The following is a 24,989-nucleotide window of genomic DNA, read 5'->3' on the forward strand; positions in this document are numbered from 1 at the left end:
CCATGCAGCAGCTGCGCCACCTAAGCGGCCAGCCAAGCAGTGACCGCTAGACTGGGACTCACATGTCTTACTTGACAACTTACTCTGTGACTTATATGCGTTGTTGTGTCGTTCCGAAATATATGTGTTAAACTTGACGTTCTAACAATTCGCGACGAGGTAGTGGACTTTTCCTTTTCACCATTGACTCACAGGGTTCCATGGCTACTGTCGAGCAACTATTGCAAAATCTCCTTGAACAGCAAACGCTTCTCACAGCGGCGATTCGCGATTTCGTCGCAGCGTCAAATGGGGGGGCGTTTCTCGTCGTTGGCTATACCTCCTTTTCCTCCTTACGACGAGACGGCAGAAGACTGGTCTGATTATGAAAAACGTCTTCGACAGCACTTCTTGGCATTTCATGTCACGGATGAACAACCATTACATGTAAGTCTCTGTTCCTTTCCTGGATTTCACCTCAAATGTATCGGTTGTTGTCGCAATTGGCTCCTTTGAAGGATCCTGCGTCTTTGTCCTTTGCTGAAATGTGCTCACTTCTGTCTGTCTATTTTCAAAAGCAAACGCATGTGGTAGCCTCTCGTGTTGCCTTTTATCGTTGTCAAAAACAACCAAATCAATCCTATCGCGCTTGGGCTGTTGAACTTCACGGCCTCAGTCGAAAGTGTCAATTTGTTACTGACGTTCACAAAGAATCCTATGCTGATTCCATGGTATGGGATGCTATTATCCGGTCGGCGCCCGACAAAGAAGTTCGGCAACGTGCCCTTCAGTTGGCGAATCCGACTCTAGATGAAGTTCTCTCCATTGCGCAGTCTTTTGAAATTTCTCGCACCGTTGGGGTGCAAACAAGAAAGGTCATGTGTCTTCCGTTTGCAAATCCGACTGCATACATGATGTTCATGAACGTGACGCTGATTCTGATTCTGTGTTGTCTGTCAATTGCACTTCTTCCCTTTCAGGGAAGTTGTTCCTCACTGTCCAAATCCTTGGTCGAGATGTTCGCATGCAAGTGGATACCGGTTCTGCTGCCACTATAATTAATTCTCAGACGTATCTTCAGCTGGGTTCTCCACTCCTGTCCCCTGTCACTCGGCAATTACAGACGTACAATAAACGGAAGATTTCTCTCTTGGGACAATTTAATGCTGAGGTATCTTACAAATCCGTCGTTTGTACTGTTCCCATATTTGTGGTCGACCAGAGCAACGCAGAAAATCTTTTTGGTTTCGATGCCTTTCGCGTTTTTGGGTTCTCCATAGATGACTCTGTCAATATTGCCTCTGATGCTATTCCTTATGCTCAACTGGATTCCTTGTCGATGACATTTTCGTCCCTTTTTTCTCCTGGGTTAGGCCGTGCAAACGACTTTGAAGCTCATATCACGCTCAAACCCACTGCTCGGCCTAAGTTTTTTCGGGCTTGGCCCATTCCTGTGGCCCTTCGTGATCAGGTAAAACGGGAGTTGGATCGTCTCACTGCTTCAGGGGTCTTGCTTCCTGTCACTTCCAGTGAGTGGTCCTCTCCTGTCGTTGTAGTTGCCAAGCCCAATGGTGCTATTCGTCTCTGTGGCGATTTCAAAGCCACTGTAAATGCTCAATGCCTCATCGACACTTACCCTATGCTCCGTCCTGAAGAACTGTTCACTAAACTCGCTGGAGGGCAGTATTTTTCTAAAATTGACCTGTCAGAAGCTTATCATCAACTTCTTCTCGACGCTGCGTCCCGGCAGTTTCTGGTCCTTAACACGCCTTTCGGTCTCTATCAATACCAACGCTTGCCATTCAGGGTTGCTAGCGCCCCTGCTCTCTTTCAGCGATTCTTGGAACAATTATTGCTCCCTGTCCCTGGGTGTATCAATTACATGGACGACATTGTTGTCACTGGCTCCACCACTGAAGAACATCTTCAAAATCTCTGCACACTTTTTCATGTCCTACAGACTGCCTGTCTTAAGTGTAATCTTCAGAAATCACAATTTTTTCAGGCATCTATCACGTACTTGGGGTTTCAACTCTCTCAGGATGGTATTCGTCTGCTTCAACAAACTGTCGCTGCGATCGATGCCCTTCCTCGCCCTGCATCTGTTAAGGAACTGCAGGTCTTCTTGGGGAAAATAGCATACTACCACAAGTTTTTACCGTCTACGGCTTCGGTGGCTCAGCCGTTGCATCGCCTGTTGCATAAAAACGTGCCTTTTCACTGGTCCGCGTCATGTGAAGCGGCTTTCCAGAAGTTGAAGACTATGCTGAAACAGGCCCCGTGCCTGGCTACTTATCGACCTGGCCAACATCTTGTTCTGGCCACAGACGCCTCTCACTACAGGGTCGGTGCAGTCCTTGCACACCATTTTTCTGACGGTTCAGAACAACCCATTGCTTATGCCTCCAAAACGCTCACGGATGCCCAACAAAAGTATTCTCAAATTGAGAAAGAAGCTTTGGCCATCATTTATGCTCTTCATAAGTTTGGTGTTTTTCTCTATGGCTCAAAATTTCATCTTGTTACGGACCACAAACCACTTGTTTCCTTGTTTCATCCATCAATGTCACTTCCCAACAAGGCTGCACATCGCCTCCAGCGTTGGGCTCTTTACTTGTCCCGTTTCAATTATGAGATTCATTTCCGGCCAACGGCTCAACATGCGAATGCTGATGCTCTGTCTCGCCTTCCCATGGGTCCTGATCAGGCATTCTATAGGGACGAACTTTTGTGTTTCCACCTGGATGTTGCCGAGCAGCGGGTTGTGGACGGGTTCCCCATCACTGGGGACAGGCTGGCGGCTGCTACGGGTTCTGACCCTACCCTCTCCCGGGTTTTACGCTGTATTCAGAAGGGTTAGCCAGATCGCCCGTCCGCTAAGACTTCTGATCCGTTGCGGAACTACTACACTTTGCGCTACCGCCTCACGGCTAGGGATGGTGTTATCCTCCTCTCTACCGACAATGCTTCGCCACGTGTTGTGGTACCTGCGTCTTTGCGTGCTTCGGTCTTGCACCTCCTTCACCAAGGGCACTGGGGTGTGTGTTGCACAAAATCTCTGGCACACAGTCATGTGTACTGGCCTGGCATCGACTCTGAAATAGCACACATGGTCGCTGCCTGCGGCCCTTGTGCATCACAGGCCGCTGCCCCGAAGTCATCTTTGTCACCGTGGCCTTCGCCTGAGAAGCCCTGGGAGCGCATTCATGCTGACTTTGCGGGACCCTCTTTAGGTACTTATTGGCTCCTCATAATTGACGCCTACTCTAACTTTCCTTTCATTGTCCGTTGCACGTCACCTACCACCGCTGCAACCACCAGTGCTCTCGCCCGCATTTTTTTTTCTTTGGAAGGCCTCCCCTCTACTCTTGTTACTGATAATGATCCGCAATTTGCCTCTTCCGAATTTGCGGATTTTTGTGCTTGTCACAGCATTACGCATGTCACGGCCCCGCCGTTCCATCCACAATCCAACGGTGAGGCTGAACGACTGGTCCGCACATTTATGGCTCAGATGCGGAAACTTCTGACTTCTTCTGCTGCTGATGATGCGCTTCTCCAGTTTCTGGCGTCTTACCGTTTCACCCCCATGGGCGACCACAGCCCAGCTGAGCTCTTACATGGCCAACAGCCCCGCACGCTACTTCATCTTCTGCGGCCTCCCACCTCACGGCTGTGGGTGCCTTCACTTGGCCGGTTCACCGCCGACGACCTCGTCTGGGTACGGGGATATGGCAGGCGGCCAAAATGGAGCCCGGGCCGCATCTTAAGACACCGTGGCAGACGCCTGTATGAAATCCAACCGACACGGGTGTTGCAGTGCGTCATTCGGACCAGCTTCGGCCTCGGGTGCCAGCAACGCCTGTTCCGAATGCCGCCACACCACCTTTGGCTCTACCTGACGCTTGGGATCTTGGCATATCTCAATACTCACAATGCAGCCCTTTCACCGTCATCGCGATGCCAGCACCAGAACAGACACCACCAGGAGACGTGCCCATGCAAGAACCGGAGGACCATCCTCTGTCAGAGTAAATCTACTCGCGTCCTCCTCCAACGGACGCCGACACATCACCCATGTCTCCTGTCATATCAACTGGACTTGCCGAAATGGGCAGCTTGGTGCATGGGGCCCCAGCAGAGTCGACCCCTACGTCTCCTGTCATCTCGACCCGTTATCATCGGGGACACTTCCGTCTGTACGGGAAGCCTCCTCCTCGAGACTTTACGGCGAGTCAGCCAATGCCTATGGACGTTAGCCATCTCCAGGACACCTCCATCAAGACCAGTGCAACAATTTCAAAGGGGGGAAAGTGTTGTGACTCGCCGATCATTCAAAGTGCCACCGCGCAATCACGCGCGTCCTCTACGTGCGGCGCTGTCTGCCAGCCATGCAGCAGCTGCGCCACATAAGCGGCCAGCCAAGCAGCGGCCGCTAGACTGGGACTCAGTGCTCATTCGAATGCTAACGTGTACACATGTCTTACTTGACAACTTACTCTGTGACTTATATGTGTTGTTGTGTCATTCCGAAATATATGTGTTAAACTTGACGTTCTAACACCCCACATTCCCAACTGTACACAACCTACATTCGCAAATTATTCCTAAGGGTTTCGATTACTTATCATTTCTTTCTAGAGAAGCTGCATGGTCATCACTGGTATCTGTTCTTTTGGAACAGTTACTATCTTCATATACACTCCTGGAAATGGAAATAAGAACACATTGACACCGGTGTGTCAGACCCACCATACTTGCTCCGGACACTGCGAGAGGGCTGTACAAGCAATGATCACACGCACAGCACAGCGGACACACCAGGAACCGCGGTGTTGGCCGTCGAATGGCGCTAGCTGCGCAGCATTTGTGCACCGCCGCCGTCAGTGTCAGCCAGTTTGCCGTGGCATACGGAGCTCCATCGCAGTCTTTAACACTGGTAGCATGCTGCGACAGTGTGGACGTGAACCGTATGTGCAGTTGACGGACTTTGAGCGAGGGCGTATAGTGGGCATGCGGGAGGCCGGGTGGACGTACCGCCGAATTGCTCAACACGTGGGGCGTGAGGTCTCCACAGTACATCGATGTTGTCGCCAGTGGTCGGCGGAAGGTGCACGTGCCCGTCGACCTGGGACCGGACCGCAGCAACGCACGGATGCACGCCAAGACCGTAGGATCCTACGCAGTGCCGTAGGGGACCGCACCGCCACTTCTCAGCAAATTAGGGACACTGTTGCTCCTGGGGTATCGGCGAGGACCATTCGCAACCGTCTCCATGAAGCTGGGCTACGGTCCCGCATACCGTTAGGCCGTCTTCCGCTCACACCCCAACATCGTGCAGCCCGCCTCCAGTGGTGTCGCGACAGGCGTGAATGGAGGGACGAATGGAGACGTGTCGTCTTCAGCGATGAGAGTCGCTTCTGCCTTGGTGCCAATGATGGTCGTATGCGTGTTTGGCGCCGTGCAGGTGAGCGCCACAATCAGGACTGCATACGACCGAGGCACACAGGGCCAACACGCGGCATCATGGTGTGGGGAGCGATCTCCTACACTGGCCGTACACCACTGGTGATCGTCGAGGGGACACTGAATAGTGCACGGTACATCCAAACCGTCATCGAACCCATCGTTCTACCATTCCTAGACCGGCAAGGGAACTTGCTGTTCCAACAGGACAATGCACGTCCGCATGTATCCCGTGCCACCCAACGTGCTCTAGAAGATGTAAGTCAACTACCCTGGCCAGCAAGATCTCCGGATCTGTCCCCCATTGAGCATGTTTGGGACTGGATGAAGTGTCGTCTCACGCGGTCTGCACGTCCAGCACGAACGCTGGTCCAACTGAGGCGCCAGGTGGAAATGGCATGGCAAGCCGTTCCACAGGACTACATCCAGCATCTCTACGATCGTCTCCATGGGAGAATAGCAGCCTGCATTGCTGCGAAAGGTGGATATACATTGTACTAGTGCCGACATTGTGCATGCTCTGTTGCCTGTGTCTATGTGCCTGTGGTTCTGTCAGTGTGATCATGTGATGTATCTGACCCCAGGAATGTGTCAATAAAGTTTCCCCTTCCTGGGACAATGAATTCACGGTGTTCTTATTTCAATTTCCAGGAGTGTAGTTAAAGGCTACCCAGCCACTGACCTCCTTCTGTGTGAATGTACACACTTTGCCCGAACTCTTGTGGGAATCATCACCTTAGTTGGTGCGAGTAATGAGTGAATGGGTGACTGCAGGGACTTATCCCTTGCATGCCTCAAATGAGATACACATTCCCGACTGTCCACAACCTACATTTGCAATGTTCCTAAGGGTTTTGATTAATTATCATTTCCTTCTAGAGAAGCTGCATTGTCATCACTGGTATCTGTTCTTTCAGAACAGTTACTATCTTCATAAAGTTAAAGGCTACCCAGCCACTGACCTTCTTCTGTGTGAATGTACACACTTTGCCCGAACTCTTATGGGAATCATCACCTTAGTTGGTGCGAGTAATGAGTGAATGGGCAAATATCCTGAATGTAGGTTGTGGACAGTTGGGAATGTGGGTCTCATGGGAGGCGTGCAAGGGATAAGTCCCTGCAGTCACGCTATCCTCTGTGCCCTCAGTCACTCAGATGGATAGAGCGTCTGACATGTAAGCAGGAGATCCAGGGTTAGAGTCACGGTTGGGGCAAGCATTTAAGCTCTCCCCATTGAACACCTGTTGGTAGCTGAGGGTTTCGATTAATTATCATTTCTGTCCAGAGAAGCTGCATGGTCCTCATTGGTATCTGTTCTTTCGGAACAGTTACTATCTTCACGTGTTCATGTTCACGTACACTTTCCTTTGCCCATTGCTAAATGATGAGGCAAGAAATGAATTGAGATAAAGTTATCATAAACATGTAGATGAGTGACTTTACACACCAAGCAGGTTTTTAAAGAGAAAAGAAATGTGATGATGAGGACAACATTATTACATTATGTTACCTGTAAGTAGTCCAATTCTAGGTGGGAGAGGGGGGTGGGGGGGGGGGGGGGGGGGAGTGGGAGAAGCAAGCCCAGTCTCCACATAGACCATCACAGGTTAAGGTTCCATATGGAGAGAACAAATCCACCTGCCTCCTGCAGTGTAGCACTTCACCCTGTGCTCCAGGCTCCCGAGAAAGTGAAAGACATGCACAAAGATAATGATAATTAAATGCTGTTCATTATCAGAACTGAAATCGTCCTATGTACTGATATGTTTAACAGTCATCATAATTAGAGCAATTACGTACACTTTTCACCAGGAAAGCAAACAGTAAAGGGTATGTCACGGGATACTCTCAGGTCAGTAATGTTGGCTGCAGCGAAGAACAAATGTCTACTAGTTAAAGCCTTCCAAAGTCTACCAACTTTTTCCGATTCAGGTATAGGGAGCAGATCAGCCAACTTAAAGTTAACACACTGTAGTTATACAGCTAGACTAGTTGCTCATGGTTTGACTATAATGAACCGTAATGCTTCCGTTGCAAGATTGCAACCCTGAGAACATTATTTGCTGTTACAAATCATGAAAAATTGATTAGAAATCAAATGGATGTGGAAGGTTCTTTTCTCCAGTGAAATGTAGATGTAGAAATATGTGCAAAGGTGGCAATAGCATTTAGTGTAAAACCAGGTACTGTAAGTAGACTAAAAAAAGCAATTTATGATTTAAAGCAGGCCTCGAGACATTGGAGTTGGTCTGACAAGCTTGTTAAAGATCTAGGCTTTGTTAAAAGCAGTGCTGATTGATGTCTATATACTTAAAGGAACTTAAAACACTGTTGTTTACTATGTTTTGTTATATGTAGATGATGTTATCAATTTATAAAATAAGATGAAAACTAAGGAATTCAAATCAGCTTCAAAAATATATTTAAAATGGAATACTTGGCAAATTTGAGACTTTGCTCACAAATTAAGATAGATAAAGAGGGCAGATGGAATAATTTTCAGCCAGAAAACGTATTTGGAAAATCTTTGAAAGAGGTTTGGTATGAATGAATCCAAGCCAGTTAACAGACTCATTACGGAGATGTTGAGGATGACAAGAGATTGCATGAGAAAGTATCTTCCAGAGAATTAATAGGATGTTTGCTTTATGTAACTCAAACAACACAACCTGATGCTGTTAAGTATTTCAGTGGTTATCAAAGTATCCAACGGAATCCCACTGGAAAGGTTTAAGGAGAACACTGCATTACATAAAAGGCGCAGTAGATAATAGGGCACTTTAATAAAAGTAAGGGATTGCTTGTGTTGATGCTGATTGGACCAATAGCCCAATAGGACAATAACATTAGTCTATGCTATCAAGCTGTGTGCTAACACTCTTAAGTTGGGGGCTAAATAATTATATGACTGTATTCTACAGAAGCAGAATCTGTATCACTTGCAACTTGTATTGTAGTATGTTTGTAGTTTAAGAAGTTGTTCCATGACCAAAAAATACTGAAAAAAGAAAAACTTGTAATTTATGAGGACAGCCAGACTTGTATTGCTTCTCCTAGTAAATGGCAATACAAAAGACTAAAGCACATAAACATTAAGTTTGTTAGATACTTATGTTTGAAAAGGCAAATAGATGTTAAGTACAACACAACAGAAAATCAGGTGCCTGACATTTTTAAAAATTGTTATTCAAACAAAAATTTAAAAATTTTTCACGAGAACTGGCAATATGTAAAGTTGTAGGCTAGCATTATATAGAATTGAGGAAAATTGAAAGAATAGCAATTCTGTATTAACACTCCTTGTGATTTGTTTGTTATGTATTCATTTTGGTAATAGTCTTTGACTTATTCTGTACATTGAGTGGGTATGTAATGGTCTTGTAAAGTGTGTTTAATATATTGCTGCATGACAGCTTTGCCAGGGGCAATGAAGTATTGCTGCATTGAAGACCAGGTACCACTGAGCAAGAGATCATATTCAGGACAAAAGAATACTTCTCAGTACCTGGCACTGTGAAATACACTAGACAGATTAGACTCTCATTCTAAGATGTTCACTGCTCCCAGCAATATCCAGGTGCCTATGGCATTCTGTGTGATGCAGTCCAGCTGATCACTACAGGACACAGAACACTTGCAGTACAAGACGAAACAGGCATCAGTGACCCAGTCTGCATGTGATCGACTTGTCTCTTCTCTGCTAGGTCACATGCTGAGTGACTACATTCTGTTGATGGCCACCTTCCTGGAGGGTTGTGAATTTAAGTCCAGGTTAGCCACAAGCTCTGCTGCACTGTCACTGTTGTTCGACCTGTGCAGGCCAACATTGTTGCAATTCATCACCCAGGGAGGATGCACACTAAAATCTTTGGTCATGCTGAGCACCATGTTTAAATACCATCCATCCCACTCTTTTATCGTGTCATATCATCTGCCAGCCACTTGCTGCTTGCATCAAGCCTCTGCAGCCACGCTGATGTTAGCTGCTACTGTCACTCACATGCATTGCTTCCCTGTCAGACAAACCAGTGATGCCAGCACTCCAACCTGTGGGGAGAGGACAACAAGCTTCTTTCCAGGTATGATTCCATCCTTGTAACTGACATGAATAAAGGACTATTTTAACCAGTAATGATTTACTGATGGTTAGCCATGTAATTCCAGTCACCACCACTTCTGCAGCTGATGTGCAGGTGAGGAAACAGTGCTCCATCCTGATTTCCCAGCAGCCAATTTGCCTGCAACCAGGGTCACATCACAACCCTCAGGTGCAGTTTACACAGAGGTAATATGATTCATTGTAATAAAGGTCACACAACACATTTATTAGTGTGTCACTTGCATTCCAACTTGGGTGATATGACATGCAACACAATATGCAATACCATATGCAATGTGACTAGTGTTACAAGAAACAACAAGACAGCATGAATGATGTTTCTAGTTGCTTGTGAGCTCTCAACATGAACACAAATTTCACGAATTCTACAGAACAAGTTCAGATGGTTTCCATTTTTTGGAGCAACTAGTATTAGTTACTCTGACAAAGCAGGACACAAATTTCCAACTCATTATTTGTCTTGCTGAGAAGGTAGTCACTACAACAAAGTAGAAAGTTCATGAATTATGCTTTATAAAGAACATTGCTAGATCTGAAATTAGATGAGTCACCACATTGATGTTGTATCATTAGATGGTGAGTTCTGTGTAGGGATGGACAAACCTTGTGTCAGAAATCGAAGAAGCCCATGATGACGAGGAAAATTCTGACATCTCCTTCTGAGTTTGTACAGCTGCAATTAATATTTTCAGAACCATAAAGAGGGGTTCATCCATTTCAGTTTCATATGAAGTAACTTTTAAAATATGATTAACATTTGACACTCACCAACCAAAGCCATAGGTTTACTATCTGAATAAGAAACTACAACAATGAAGGTAATCTGACACTGAACAAAATTTCATAGTGAAATCTTGCAGACAAGTGCTTTCTTCAACAATTTGGATGAAAATTATCATCTTCAAACAGCCCCTTGTGTGGACAACATATTATTACATGCAGCACAAAGAGATACATAAGTCAAGACATCTTCCCAGCTTAAAAGCAAACATGCAAGTGAATGCTTTGGCTTGTATCAGCAGCAACATAAGATAGTTCCGAGTGGCAAGCAATCATAGTACGGAGTGTGGCCCATTGTAGCTTGTCGCAGTGAATAATCAAATTGTATCACGTATTTATCTGAGACTGGAAAGAGGTACAGTTTTCCTTCAAGCATTAAAAACAATTTGGGTATGTTAGCTATATTCCTTATGCAGCAATACAGGCTGTAAAATGTATCAAACATTCGAAATGAAAACCATCCCATTGACAAGCTGTGATGCATGGCTATAAGATGTGGAACAATAATTTGTTTTACCAAATAGTTTCCTCAAAATTGAATGAAAAAGACTGTAGGAGACAACACACAAAACTCCCAAAGCAGTGGTTTTTATTTTTTATGTGAAATGTAACAGCTGTAGTGAGAAACTAACGGCAGAGACGAATGTAGCTTTGTTTCACGTGCATAAAACAATATTTTTTAGGCAAAATGGATGACTTGAAATTTCATTCCCCTCACACTGTGTGATAAGAGTTGAGCGGAGTGGCCAGCACTCCATGTTTTGCCACGCAATCTGTCAGAGATGCACATCAGTGTCACATCGCTATCATCTCAAAGTTAACCAGTTAAGTCACTTCCATGTTTCTATGTGGTCTGTCAACGCAGGTTGCCTGTTCATTGCATCATGTATCGTATAGTCCCGAAGGCTCACCTCTTACAGTGCTATTCTTTCTTCAGTGAATATATTAATTAATACTTAAAGTTTCTTGCTTGCAACCATGTTCTTTAACCAGATTTCACATTAATATATTGTTACTGCAAGTTTTGATTCAAATCTGTAACACTGCAATGTCCCACATGTGTTGTAATGTCCCATATGAGATGTAGCTGCTGAGAAAGTTATGCTGGATTTTCAGAGAGCTGAAGGATGACAGTAACTGTGATACTGCTGGAAACTGATGGCAGTGAAATGTTACGTGTCTCACTGTAAGGAGATATCAGGAAATTTCTCAGCTTGAAAGCTAAAATATAGGATCAGAAACACACAGTGCAAAAGCACTAATTTAATGCTTTTCAAATATACATGGCTACTTCATCAGGAATTTATTCACACAACAAACTTCATTGTATGGAAAGCATTTATACAGGGTGTTGAGAAAAGTATTCCATATTCTGAAAGAAAAACAAAATAAAAATGTCAAGTAAACATAGGCTCTAAAATGCATACCTTAAGGGCTTGTTCCTTATGCAGCAATACAGGCTGTAAAATGTATCAAACATTCGAAATGAAAACCATCCCATTGACAAGCTGTGATGCATGGCTATAAGATAAGCACTTGGTCATGGGCACTTGTCTGTGGATAAACTATGCAGTAAACATCTGTTAGTGCTGTTACTGTTATATGTATTCGCATTCAGTGTAAGTGCAGTGCATACATTACTTCTATTGGAACCAGTTTGTGTTTTATTAAGTTTGTGAAATGGTTTGACACAGTAGTTTTATCTTTGCACTTACCAGCATAATGGAAGCATGCCTCACTATGAATGGATACAATATTGAGCACCTTCTTTAGCAATGGCATATGGTTACAGGTCGTATGTAATACCAAGTAGTTAACATTAGCAGCTATGCTGTTTCACAGTAATAGAATCACATGTTCTAATTTGTTTACACTTTCTGCGGGCAATCATAATATCAAAGAGCTTGCAGCAGATGAGGTGTGCTTCACAGTACCAAAGATGAACAAGTGCTCTTATCTCTTAAGGTCCTTTTTAGTGGGCACTTTTTTCTTATTTTGGTCCATACTATACAGCTGCTCAAAATATGGAATATTGTTTTTAACAACTTTTATATGTTCACATGTACTAAGTCTCATAGTATTGAATAAAGATGAGAAAGGTATTCATGTCCTGACATCAACACATATGCAGCCCAGTGTTGTTAGGGGAGGAGAGGTTGTGCACATGGTTTTCTAACTCCATCTAGCTACCAGCATTCATAGTCAGCATATACTAATTTATTTTTGCTGAAATACAGATGATGGACTACATTTTAAGAAGGATACATGGTTACAATGAAAGTATCTTTCAAATTTTTATTAACTTTCATGTATTGTCATCCTTCTTACCAGTGCTGTTTTTCTGGGGGAATGCTGGGGGATGTGTACCCCTAAACTTTTTCGTTGGCAAAGTAATTTTTTTACAATGCTGAGAGCTTGGAAGAGTGCCAAAGATTTATATCAAGGACTTAAATTTTTTATTTCATTTTTTTGTGTTGGTAATTGCAATAGGAATGATACCAGTACAGTTTTTAGTGGGAAAAGATACGTCATTGACTGTTTCAAGCATTTTGAAGCTGCGGCAGCCATTCTCAACAACTGAATCACTGGCAGCCAGTTCGACAAGCATGTAGTGCCCTCATCCGCTAATAGTGGGTGATGGTAGTGCTAAACTTATATGCGTACGCTCGAACACCGAGCTACCGATAGGTGTCTCTACGATCCCACTACCAAGATGATTTTGATGATGTCATGGCTAAAATCAGGCGGGTGGTATCCCATGCTTCAGTTGTAAGTAATTTTCACTGCATTATATCCAGTGCCGGAGTACCCTCAAACTTTTTTTTTTTTTTTGGAAAAAAAGCACTGCTTCTTACTTTTATACAATAACAACAATACTAAGAGGAATATGTATAGATGAACATTTGTAAATGCGTTCCATGCAATGACTATTCTTGTGGGAAGATGTTTCTAATGATGCAGACATGTAACTTCAATACACGTCAAATTAGCACTTTTGCACTGTATGTGGCTGAGTCTACATTTTAGCCTGCGAGCTGAGTACAGCTATGTCCTTACATCCAATCATGGATAAATTAAAAATTCCTCTATATTTTTGAGTCTTCTGCTGTTCTTCTGTATATGTTGTGTGTGTCTCTTTATATTTTCTATGGTAACACAGAACTACTACAGTTCAGGATCTTCTGTGGTTTAGTAACATTTTTTGGCCTTAAATATGATTTAGAATGCACAATATAAAGATAATCAATAGATTATGACACTCTTGATACATGAAAAGAGTAAACATACTTTTTTCCTGTGTTTTAACTTACACAGGACACCTGCATTTAAAATCAGTAAAGCGCTATTAAATTCAGAGCAGGCAGTAAGTGTTTTGATAACTGATAGGAAACATTAGTTGTAAATGATTTATTTACTGAAGAAAAGAAAACAATATCTGAGACAACAAGAACAACATACACAAATGTACTCAAAGAATACAACAAACCAAAGATGCTCCATCAATTGTAACCAATTCATGGCAAAGAAATCATAAGCAGCTAAGAAATGTGATATAGAATGTGATATGTGCAGTAAGATGAAATTTAACAAAGAAAACACACACTACCTATCCAAACTATGTTAAGTTTGTACTGAGTGAACAGTGGACCATAAAAGTTTCTGACTGGGCTAGTCGTCTTTGTAGTGGTCCTATGAGCATAAAATATAATCCAGTATCAGAAAGGCCATAAAACACCAAAAGATGGTCAAAGCGCAACACTTCTGAAAATGGCATTGAAGAAGATTGTTGTGTGACATACAAAGAACTTTCAAGACACAGAATTCCACCATCAGCATTCTGAATATTGACACATAATTTAAACAAGATGAAAATTTCTGTTTGAAGGATTATACACTCATTGATCACTGAATAGAAGTAGTAACAGTCTACTTAAAACAGACAATCAACACTGAAGGAATAGCTCTCTGATATCAAAATGTTGCTGCTGATGAGCTGGAGGCTAAAGTCAGAAATTTGGTCTAACTGTTATGAAAAACTGTGTACATATAAAGTGATAAAGAGAGTGTTGCCTGGGATCCGCATGAGATAGATTCAGCTGCGTAGTTTCAAATTTTCTTTGTGCACATCTACATCTACAACTGTACTCCAAAAGTGACCTTACTGCATTGAGTGTAGGCCACCATGCAGATCTCGACACTACTGTTCAATACTTAAGTTCTTGTGGTTGACTGACAAAAAATTAAGACAACCAGCACATCTGCTCAAATCTTAAAGTTCTCCAGCTAACTGGTGTAAGTCATTATAATTTTTTTTAATTATTTATTCTTTGTCGACGACTAGTTGACAATTTTTAGGTGAGAGTATTGGGTGCATCATACAGTTTTATTGTTAAACAGACTAAGACAGATGTGACAGCTGTATTCTAACTGCATTTACCACATTAAATTAAAATCAAATTTAAATACAATATATGTACAATAAACATACTATAAAGAAAACAAAATTACACTTCACAGGCACATAAAATGTAATTACATATTTTCTGTAAAAATATAATGAGCATACAATACACATACAAAAAGGAAACATGATGACAGTACAGACGTATAAAAGGTTGTTAGATACTTTTGTTTACAATATAACATATTCCTTTTCATTTTCAATATTCACTTACACTGTATATACTTTTTCATGGGAGATATACTTTTAAAAGATTTTTGAAACATTTTAATCCCTTTTCATCCTTAATTGAGTTTGATAGCTTGTTAAACAGTTTGCCTGCTTCATTTTGAGGACATAATGTCAGTTCAGTATTTCACTATCTTGTGTAATGATTTTATTTTCCTCTTTTTTCATGGTCATGTATGTCTTTATTCAGGAGATGTTTATCACTTGCTCTTACTGCCATATTCTTCTGACTCTCTCTCTCTCTCTCTCTCTCTCTCTCTCTCTCTCTCTCTCTGTGCCATAATATTATGGTACACAAATACTTGTCCACATGACTGCCTGGGTGCTATTTCTGCTATACCCCTTAGTGCTCTTTTCTTAAATTTACTTATTCTTTTTAAGTAGTCAGCTTGTGCACTTCCCCACCTATGACCTACGTAGGCCAGATATGGGAACACGAGCCCATAGAAGATTGATCTGAAAACTTTTATCATCCACAACATTTGCTATTTTGCAAATGTGGAAAATCAGTGTGTTATCTCTTTTTACACAGTATGTCTATGCGCCCCCCCCCCCCCCCCCCCGCAATGTCAAGAGCTCATCTATAATAGTTCCTTCAGTTTTATGCTGCTTATTTCTTTAATTACTCTCTATTTATTTTAATATTTTCATAAAACATTTCACTCTGTTTTGTTTGAAATACTACGTACATTCTTTTAAACTGATTTATAAAAAGACTGCTTCATTTTCGATACTTATTTGCATTTTCAGTAGTCAGGAGAGCTTCATTTTCAGGCTTCTCATTTGTCTCAGCTGTACAGATAACTATTGCATCATCAGCATACAATGTAAGTCCCTCATTTATATAGTCTGGGAAACCATTTACACAGAGAATAACTAATACTGGTCCAAGGAGTAAACCTTGTGGCATACTATGTCTGAAAGTTTGTAACTCAGATCTGTATGTCGTTATATTTCTCCCACTAGTATGTTTGATTTATGTGCATTGTTTCCTACTCACAATATACAGTTCAAATATGCCATAGCATTACTCTCAGATCTTATATTCATAGAGTTTCTCTATTATCTTCTAACAGTTCATGTAGTCAAATACTTTAGACACACCCATAAAGATCTTGCAAGTCTACAGTTGCTTGTCAGTTGAACTCAAAATATTTTCAACTAAATTTGCTTGTTAAGTGAACTCAAAATAAGTTCAACTAAACATGTTGATGCCATTATCGTTGACTTCTCTTCTCTGAAGCTGTATTGTGATGAGTGTAGTATTTTAAATTTGGTTATAACACTTACAATTCTGTTCTTTACTATCACTTCATACGTTTTTGTAAAAGTGAAGAGCAAACATATTGGCCTGTAGTTCCCTAATTCACATTTGTTTCCTTTCTTAAATACTGTCTTTTAATGAATCCGAAAATTGCAGCATTTAGCACATGTGTATGCTTTCCCTGCATTTCTTTGTGCTATGTGATGTAAAACCATCTAAGTCACTTATGATTTCTTTATAAGGTTTTAAACTTCTGATCATGTTAGGAATACCAAGGTATGTTTTATTTGTGGGATTTTTTTTTTTTTTTTTTTTTTTTTTTTCCTTACGTCATTTGGTTTACTTTGTCTCATCAATTCATCTGTTATGTTTGTACAATATCTGCGACAGGTATTTGCTATTTCCAGAGGATCTACAACACTTTTGCCATGTTTAAGTGTGCAATTATATTCTGTCTGTTTTGATAGTTTTCCACTCTCTTCATTTACAAAGGACCATAAGTCTTTTGAGTAATTCTCTCCTTTATCTACAGCTGGCTTCATGAATAGTGCCTTCATTCCTCTAATGTAATGGTAGTACTCTGTCTTTTTTTCCACCAGGTGTTATATGCCAAAGTCTCTTTCTGCTTAGAGAGCTCATAATATATTTTCAGCTTATTTTTTGCCAAGGTACTACTCCAGTCACCTAGCTTTTCTCTTCCTTGATATCAGTGGCGTAGCATGGTTGTAAAGGTTGGGGAGACTGGAGTTATCATAGGGAAATGATTCTTTGTTCTGCAGGTCACATTTTTATATCTGATGTTTTTGTGCTTTCCTGTCAAAGTTCTTTATTGCACAAATGCCCTCATTGCATCATTCCTTTTCACCATCAAACAGAAGACATGTATACCAATATAATCTGTTATTAATTGCATTCGCAGTCAGCCTAGCATACTTTTCGTACAAGGGTGTCTGAAAAGTGCGTTTTTGTTTGGCTTCACTTAAAACTACACTGAGTATAGGAGTAGGTCATTTGTCCTTCAATTCCCACTTTTTTTGTTCGTTAATATAGAAAAAGGAGTTTTTAATAAAAATTCTATAAGGTGTTCAGTTGCTGGCTCACTCATGTTGGCGACACACGAAAATATGCACTAAAATCAAACAAGAATGACTATGAACACAAACTGCGCGACTGTTCACTTCCGTGTTGAAAGCCAGCGTAGAAGCAATAGAGACTAGTCTCGATACCTGCTAGCAAGTGCAGCACACCGGCCTTCATGGAAGAGGGGAAGTGGAGGAGAGCCGAGAACGCTCAGGCGCACACAGCCAGGTAAGGGAAGGGAGGCAGAGACTGTGAGCAGTCGAGTCTCAAGCAAACAGACCCACCAATACTGAGGATGCGGCGGCGCGGGCTACAAAACTGATGTCTTCGCACATTTAGTGCTCTTAGTAGAAAGTTGTTTATATTTTTGTTTTGAATTACTATTGCATCTTTTATAAGCACGACTACATGGGAGACTAAGTCTCAAAGTCTTCCCTCACGCTACACCACTGCTTGATATTCATTTACTAGACTTTTGCTGACAAGACATGTAACATTATAATAATAATTAAATAAGGAAAAAAACTGGTCTGATTTGGTATTTGCATCATCACTGTCTGCATATATTGCTTCCCATCTTCCTGCCATTAACACCTTTTGTAATTAAATCATGTTTTGTAAGTTAATCTGCTTTTTTTGCTGCCTTACCGTCGGGCTTGGCTAGCACTTGGATGGGTCACCATCTGGGTCTGCCGAGTGCTGTTGGCAAGCATGGTGAACTCAGCCCTTGTAAGGTCAATTGAGCAGTTACTTAATTGAGAAGTAGCGGCACTAGTCACAAAAACTGACAATGCCCAGGAGAGTAGTGCGCTGACCACAAGCCTCTCTGTATCTGTATCCAATGATGCTTAAGGGTGGAGGATGGCCTGGTGGCCAGTCAGTACCATTGGCCCTTCAAGGCCTGTATGGATGGTGTTTTGTTTCTTTTTTTATCATCTGATCAGTTCCATCAGCCTTAATGTGGACATCTATCATGATTTCAGAATGGTCTTCTCGTGTGGAGTTTATTTGCTTTCATACCACATTAGCATGAAAGAATATTTGTTATTATGTGATCTGTAGTAGTTTCACTATGGTTAGTTGCACCGATGGATTTATTTATTTTTATTGTTAGGTTTAAAGTATATTTCAACACCTGGTGATTGGTACAAGCCTAATATATATAGTATGTCTTTGACACAATTTTTACTTCCTTTGTCATAGCTTCAAAGCAAACTTCTCCAGCATATTTTTTAGTCTTTTGGATGGCTTTACATGATTTGTAGCTAGAGTAAATGAGAACCTCATGACAGTTATGCAATGTTAAGCAAAAACTGGTTACATTTGCATATTTTTTTAATTTTTAAGCCTCCATCTGATTTTCCTTTAGCTCATATTCTGTTGCTACAATAATGTTGGGCTTAAATTTCTACAGTATCACCTCTAATTCATCTGGTTTATTGTTAATGTATTGAGCATTCAGGTGAATGTTGTCTTAAACTTCAATGATTCTTGTTCCAGTAAGGCATTAAGCCTTTTACTAGCTCCCAGTGTTTCTGTTACACTTACACTGCACTGTCGCACTGAATTTCTTCTATTATTTTTATGATTGTGACACCGAAACTCAACCATCTCTTTGGATTGTGTTCGAATTCTTGATAATAATTTTACATTGAATTCCTGTTGCTGGTGGCTCCTGTGTTCTCCTTTCTGTGACTGCCCTTTTCTGGTAGCTGCTGTAACTGATGATCCTTCTGCATTTCCTTTTGGATTGATTGAATATCCAGTCTGCTCTGCTGTATGGGGTAAAGGCCTAAGTAATTAAGGGTGGGGGGGAGAGGGTGTTTGTATCCAATGTTTTTAAGCTTGCTTGGGGTAAAGTCTTGGTATTCTGTACACAGTGACACAGAATGATTACTGTTTATTAAAAACACTTTTTTTGACGTTCAGATATTTTCCCTTTCCATTTAAATGCATACCATGCCTTGTATAAAGTTCCCTGGCCACATCACCTGTTGCAAGGAAGTGGGTGTTGCAGAAGGCCTGTCAGATTTTTCTATATAACTTAAGTACTTTCTTTATTTCTTCATTTACACATGATAAACAATCAAGGTCATATCTTTTAGCAATGCCTATAACAATTACTTGATGTTTACAAAGATCACACAATGACTCATGTAAAGAATGAGTAGCTATAATAAGTTTATTATTTAATCTTGCTATTGGTAACATTTTGTTTGTACCATACAGTTTCAGAATATTTTCTGCCATATTTTTGTGCATATATTACTATGTCACAACAGTGTTTCCTTGGAGCTTATTTTTGCAATTTTATCTGATTTCTCAAGCATGGCAGTTCAAAAACTAAAATTTTCCACCTAACTGCCATAAAAAATATTGCAAGTCAAACATTGTTGCTCAGAATTTATATTTCTTCAGCTAATAGGTGTAACATATTACATGTACAGCACTGCAGCTCAAAACTCCTGCACAAAATTTCACAAGTCTGCAGAACAGTGGACAGATAGCTACTGTAGTCTTCTTTCTCATTTACCAATTTCCAATTTATTTTATGTTAAGTTTATAGTTTTACATCTTGTGACATACATTGTGACTTATAATTTGAAATTTATAATATGTATAAAAATCTCTACTCATTCCATCATAGACAAAATAAGGTGGAGTGGGCTACAGATCATAGTATTTCATGTTCTGAAAATTTTACTACTTTCTTGGAAAACTTCCTAAATGTTTTACTGAACCTTGAACCTTTCTCCCTTGCTGTACATCATAAAAAAGTAGGAAATAAAGTGGATTACTAAAGGAATAAAAATCTGTAGTGCAAGAAAAAGACAGCTACAGAGGAAACTAACACAACAACAACAACTACTAAAGTCCTGATTTTGTTACCTATGTAAAAATTACAAAGATATTTTTAAAAAAGTTGTAAAGGGAGCAAAAGAACTGGCACATAATAGATTTATTTTGGATAGTGAAAACAAACAAAGGCATTATGATCAGTGATCAAAGCTGAAGTAGGTGGCACAGCTACAGGCCACAATATTTCTGAAATCAAGATAGAGGACAAAACTATTGTAAATCCAGCACAAATTCCTGAATTACTTAATGAATTCTTTATAAACGTAAACAAATCAAACACCAATGTAGAAAATTACCCAGATAGGGTAAATTTCTTCAGCAGTGAACAACGTGAAGGTGAATTTTTCAGTAGATTTAGCAAAGCAACTGTAAAAGATATAGAAAATGTGATACTATCACTAGAAAGTAAACATCAGCAGGATGGGATGGGATATCAACAAAAGTGTTAAAAACAGTCTCTGAAATAATTGCACAGTCACTATCTACAATAGTTAGCCAGTCCCTCCAAGAAGGTTATTTTCCAGAGACACATAAATAAGCAGAGTCAATAATAAGGAATGTTATTGTATTTTGGGGTAGTTCAAACCATATATGTCAAATACTGAAACTTCAGAAAACCATCATTAGAAATATACACAATGTAGGGCAAAGAAAACCATATCACCCAATCTTAAAAAAAAAAACTAAGTAATATTAAGTGTTCTCTCACTTTACATCTATGAGTTGATTATTTTTGTACATAGTAACGCTGATTTATTTGTATCAAAAAATTTTCAACATGATTACAACACCAGAAATCAAAATAATTTTATGCTGCCCACCCACAGTTTAAAACTTTAAGCTCAAACTCCACAGTATACGGGTATGAAAATTTATAAAAAAGTGAAAGGAACACAATTGCTCAGTATCAATTTAGAAAAACTGAAAAAAAGTTATGTGAGAAACTAGTGCAGAAATGTAACTATTCAGTTGAAGACTTCATGAAAGAAAACATGAAAATTTGAGCAGGAGAGAGCATATACTTAGGACTCTTGATTTTTAAAAGTTTATTGCTTTTTACGAAAAATAATTATTTGCATTTTAAATACATATCCAGTGCAGTATATTCTATTCATGCTATAAGAAAAATTGTAAACCAATTTTTGTTTTTCAATGAGTCTCCTGTACATTAAGTCAATTACTTGAAATTGTATGTTGCGAGACAATAAACTTCTATTCTATTTTGAGAGTTCACTTTGATGGAGCTTCCCAAGTATGGACACTTGGTTTGTTAACATCTCATAAGGCATTTAGAATTATTAAGTTTCTAAGTCCATAGGCATTTACATATCTTATATCCTGACTAACTTAAGTACTATTCGTTGTATCAAAACAGCAGTTTGTTGTCCATTCTCATCTCAATTTTCCATTTAATTTGGTGAACTTGTCTAATTTTTAGATATATTGGTTTAGATTTTATGCATTTTTTGGCCGAGAAATAAATATCCAGCCTCTCAGTTCCCACCACAGTGGTGCCTCAAACCAACAGCTTCCTTCAACTGTCAACCACCTGAGTTTTCGCAGTGGCAGTAACCCATACAGTAACACACCACATTACCTGCTCCCCTTCCATGAGTAGTGTTGCTATGTAGCTTCTTGTTCCTGCCAATAGCAGATTCAGAAAGTGTCGTCAACTGTGGGTTGCCACATGATTCCAAGCACTGCCTCCTTTTGAATGTTGCTCACCTGACTGACTCACACATGCTGCAATCCTTCAGCCGTTGTGCTCAGAAATGTGTATCTGTAGTCTGTACGTAGCATCATGCATCATATCAGAGAGAGAAACCTGATGTATGCTCATCTCATAATCCTGTGTCATCAAAAAAATTGCCAAGCTTAATGTTCCCATCACACTGCTCACTCCATGAGACACTGTGGAGAAGTCTAGACTTTAATTCTGGACACGAGTGCAATTTTTTTTATTTTATTTTATTTATTTATTTGGTCCTGTTGATTACATATTATACAGCCAGTGTACAAGTAATATAGGACAAGTCAATTGATGCAATTACAGTAGTACATTAACATTTATACATCACATTGCACAGACATTGGTTTATTTTACAAGAACAATTGCTTGCATGCAGTATTAAGGCCTGCACTATGCCAAAAACAGTTTAAGTGATTGTTTAAAATAGTAGAATAAGTGACAGTGCATATTTTTACGCTACTGGCATATAGAAGTAAATTTTCTTCAAGGTCATGGTTTGAATGAATACAAGTTTTAACTGCACTCCTTAAGAAAAGGTTTAAGTGAATGCTCAAGAGAGTGGGATACATGGGAGTTCACATTTTCTCGTAATGAAACAGATAAATTTACATTTTATCACCACAATTTCAGTTAACCTACAAGTAAGAGCATCACACTTTATCTTTAAGGGAGTGCTTTTCTTATGCAGTTTCCCCCACTCTTGTACATCATAACTCTAAGTATTCATTCGTTTTATAGAAAGTTTGTTCGATGAGGAATAATTTTAGTTTGCTTTTGAAAACCTGTACATTATTTATTTCCTCTTTTATATTAATGGGGAGCTTATTGAAGACCTTTATACCTGACTCAGTAACTCCCCTATCTACGCGAGAGGGGCAGAGCCTTGATGAAAATTTTTCACCTGTCATGTGTCATGGTTGTGGATGTCAATTTTTCTGAAACACTTCCCTGTTGTTGGATACAAATAACATCAGTGAGTATATATACTGACCTGCAATGGTAAGTATCCTGAGAGATTTGAAGAGACCTCTGCAAGATGTCCCATTAGGGACCTCACATATTAGCCTCACTGCTCGTTTTTGTATTCTGAAGACTTTTTCAACATCTGCAGCATTTCCCCAGAAGATTATGCCATAGGAGAGAACAGAATGGAAATATGCAAAATATGACAACAGCATTATTTCTCTGTCTACTAACTGATGGAGAGCTCTTAGTGCAAAGCATGAAGAGCTAAGTTTCTTGACTAACTGATCAATTTGTTCTTTCCATCTTAGGTGACTGTCTAAGTGGATACCTAGGAATTTAGTATGTGTGGTTTCATTAATTTCGTGGTTGTTAACATGTATTTCAGGAGCTTTATTTTTTTTTTTTATTTATTTTTTTTTTTTTTTTTTTTTTTTTTTGTCAGAAACTGTATCATATTGGTTTTTGAAATATTTAAGGTTAGGCTATTTGCAGTGAACCATTTGTGTACTTGAGTAGATTGGGTCAAATGGCTCTGAGCACTATGGGACTTAACATCTGTGGTCATCAGTCCCCTAGAACTTAGAACTACTTAAACCTAACTAACCTAAGAACATCACACACATCCATGCCCGAGGCAGGATTCGAACCTGCGATCGTAGCAGGCGTGCGGTTCCGGACTGAGCGCCTAGAACCGCTAGACCACTGCGGCTGGCCACTTGAGTAGAGACTGTCATGGCTGTATCCTGCATTGTGGAGTTTGGTCCTTTTACAAGGATACTTGTGTCATCGGCAAACATTACTATTTTTGCTCTGTTGTTAATTGTGATTGGTAGATCATTAATGTAGATCAGGAAAATTAATGGCCCAAGAATTGAGCCCTGTGGGACTCCATATTTCCTGAGACTGATGTTAATGCTGTTCCTGTCCCCCTTAAGACACCCTTTGCTTCCTGTTCTGTAAGTATGATTCCAACCAAGTCAAAGATTTGTCTTTAATGCCATAATGTGGAAGCTTTTTTAAGAGTGTGTTGTGATCTACATAATCAAATGCCTTGGCAAGGTCACAAAATATCCCCATCGGATACCTTTTGTAATTTAGGGCTGGTAATCAGGAAATTTACACTTCTCTTCTCCTTTTCCTTAACAAATGCTGGTAGCATAAAGAATTGGTCACCTCCATGTTGAGAGCCACAATACAAGCATCCATTAATTTAGTGATCTCAGTTATGGTGTCAGATACGCTCTTGTAAGCGTATAAGTTAATCAATACTTACCAATAATCTGGCCTATCTCAAACACACTCAATCCTCAAGATCTATGAAACGTACAATTTGTCATGGCGACGTTATGAAGATTACATACTGACCAGACAGACAATATTGAAATACATAACATACTTTGTATGCCATTAAGCGATCATTTAGAGTGCCAGCAGTATGCTGCATGGTCAGATAGTGATTCTGACGGTATGTTTGCCTGCGTTTTCCATTTAGTACCACAGATTTGTTCAGAAAACACATCTGAATGACATCACACATAATCAGGTTGTAAACATGGTGAAGGCTAGTCGCAATCAGTGCAATCTGAGTTGGCAGTTGAAGGTCACATGTAATGTCATTTCATGGACGTGAAGAATACTACAAAAATAGTACAGGCAAGGCCACAAATGTGCTACATCTCAATGCCAGTACAGTCATATTGTCTGAAGTGTCAGAATATCACAGCATCTGCCATGACTAGAGACTTTTTGGTCCTACATTTTTTGTCAGATTGTACACTGTCAGCTTAAAGAGATTTTCCACCTTCAGCAAATAAGATGCATTCCTCTTATGCATAATGCACCATGTATCCTGTCAAACATGATTCTGTGGCATAGAGCACCATGAATATCGATATTTGTTCAGTGCGTAAGTGTGCTATCTTTGAGGAGAGGGTTTTGGGCAGGACGTTGGACGCTATCGGCAGTTAGCCTCCGGACTTGTATCTGTGTAGAAGCGAAGTGCTAATAAATCTGTATCTGAGAGAATTCTAGTTGT

The sequence above is a fragment of the Schistocerca nitens genome, chromosome 1, assembly GCF_023898315.1.
Source record: "Schistocerca nitens isolate TAMUIC-IGC-003100 chromosome 1, iqSchNite1.1, whole genome shotgun sequence".
Lineage (NCBI taxonomy): Eukaryota > Metazoa > Arthropoda > Insecta > Orthoptera > Acrididae > Schistocerca > Schistocerca nitens.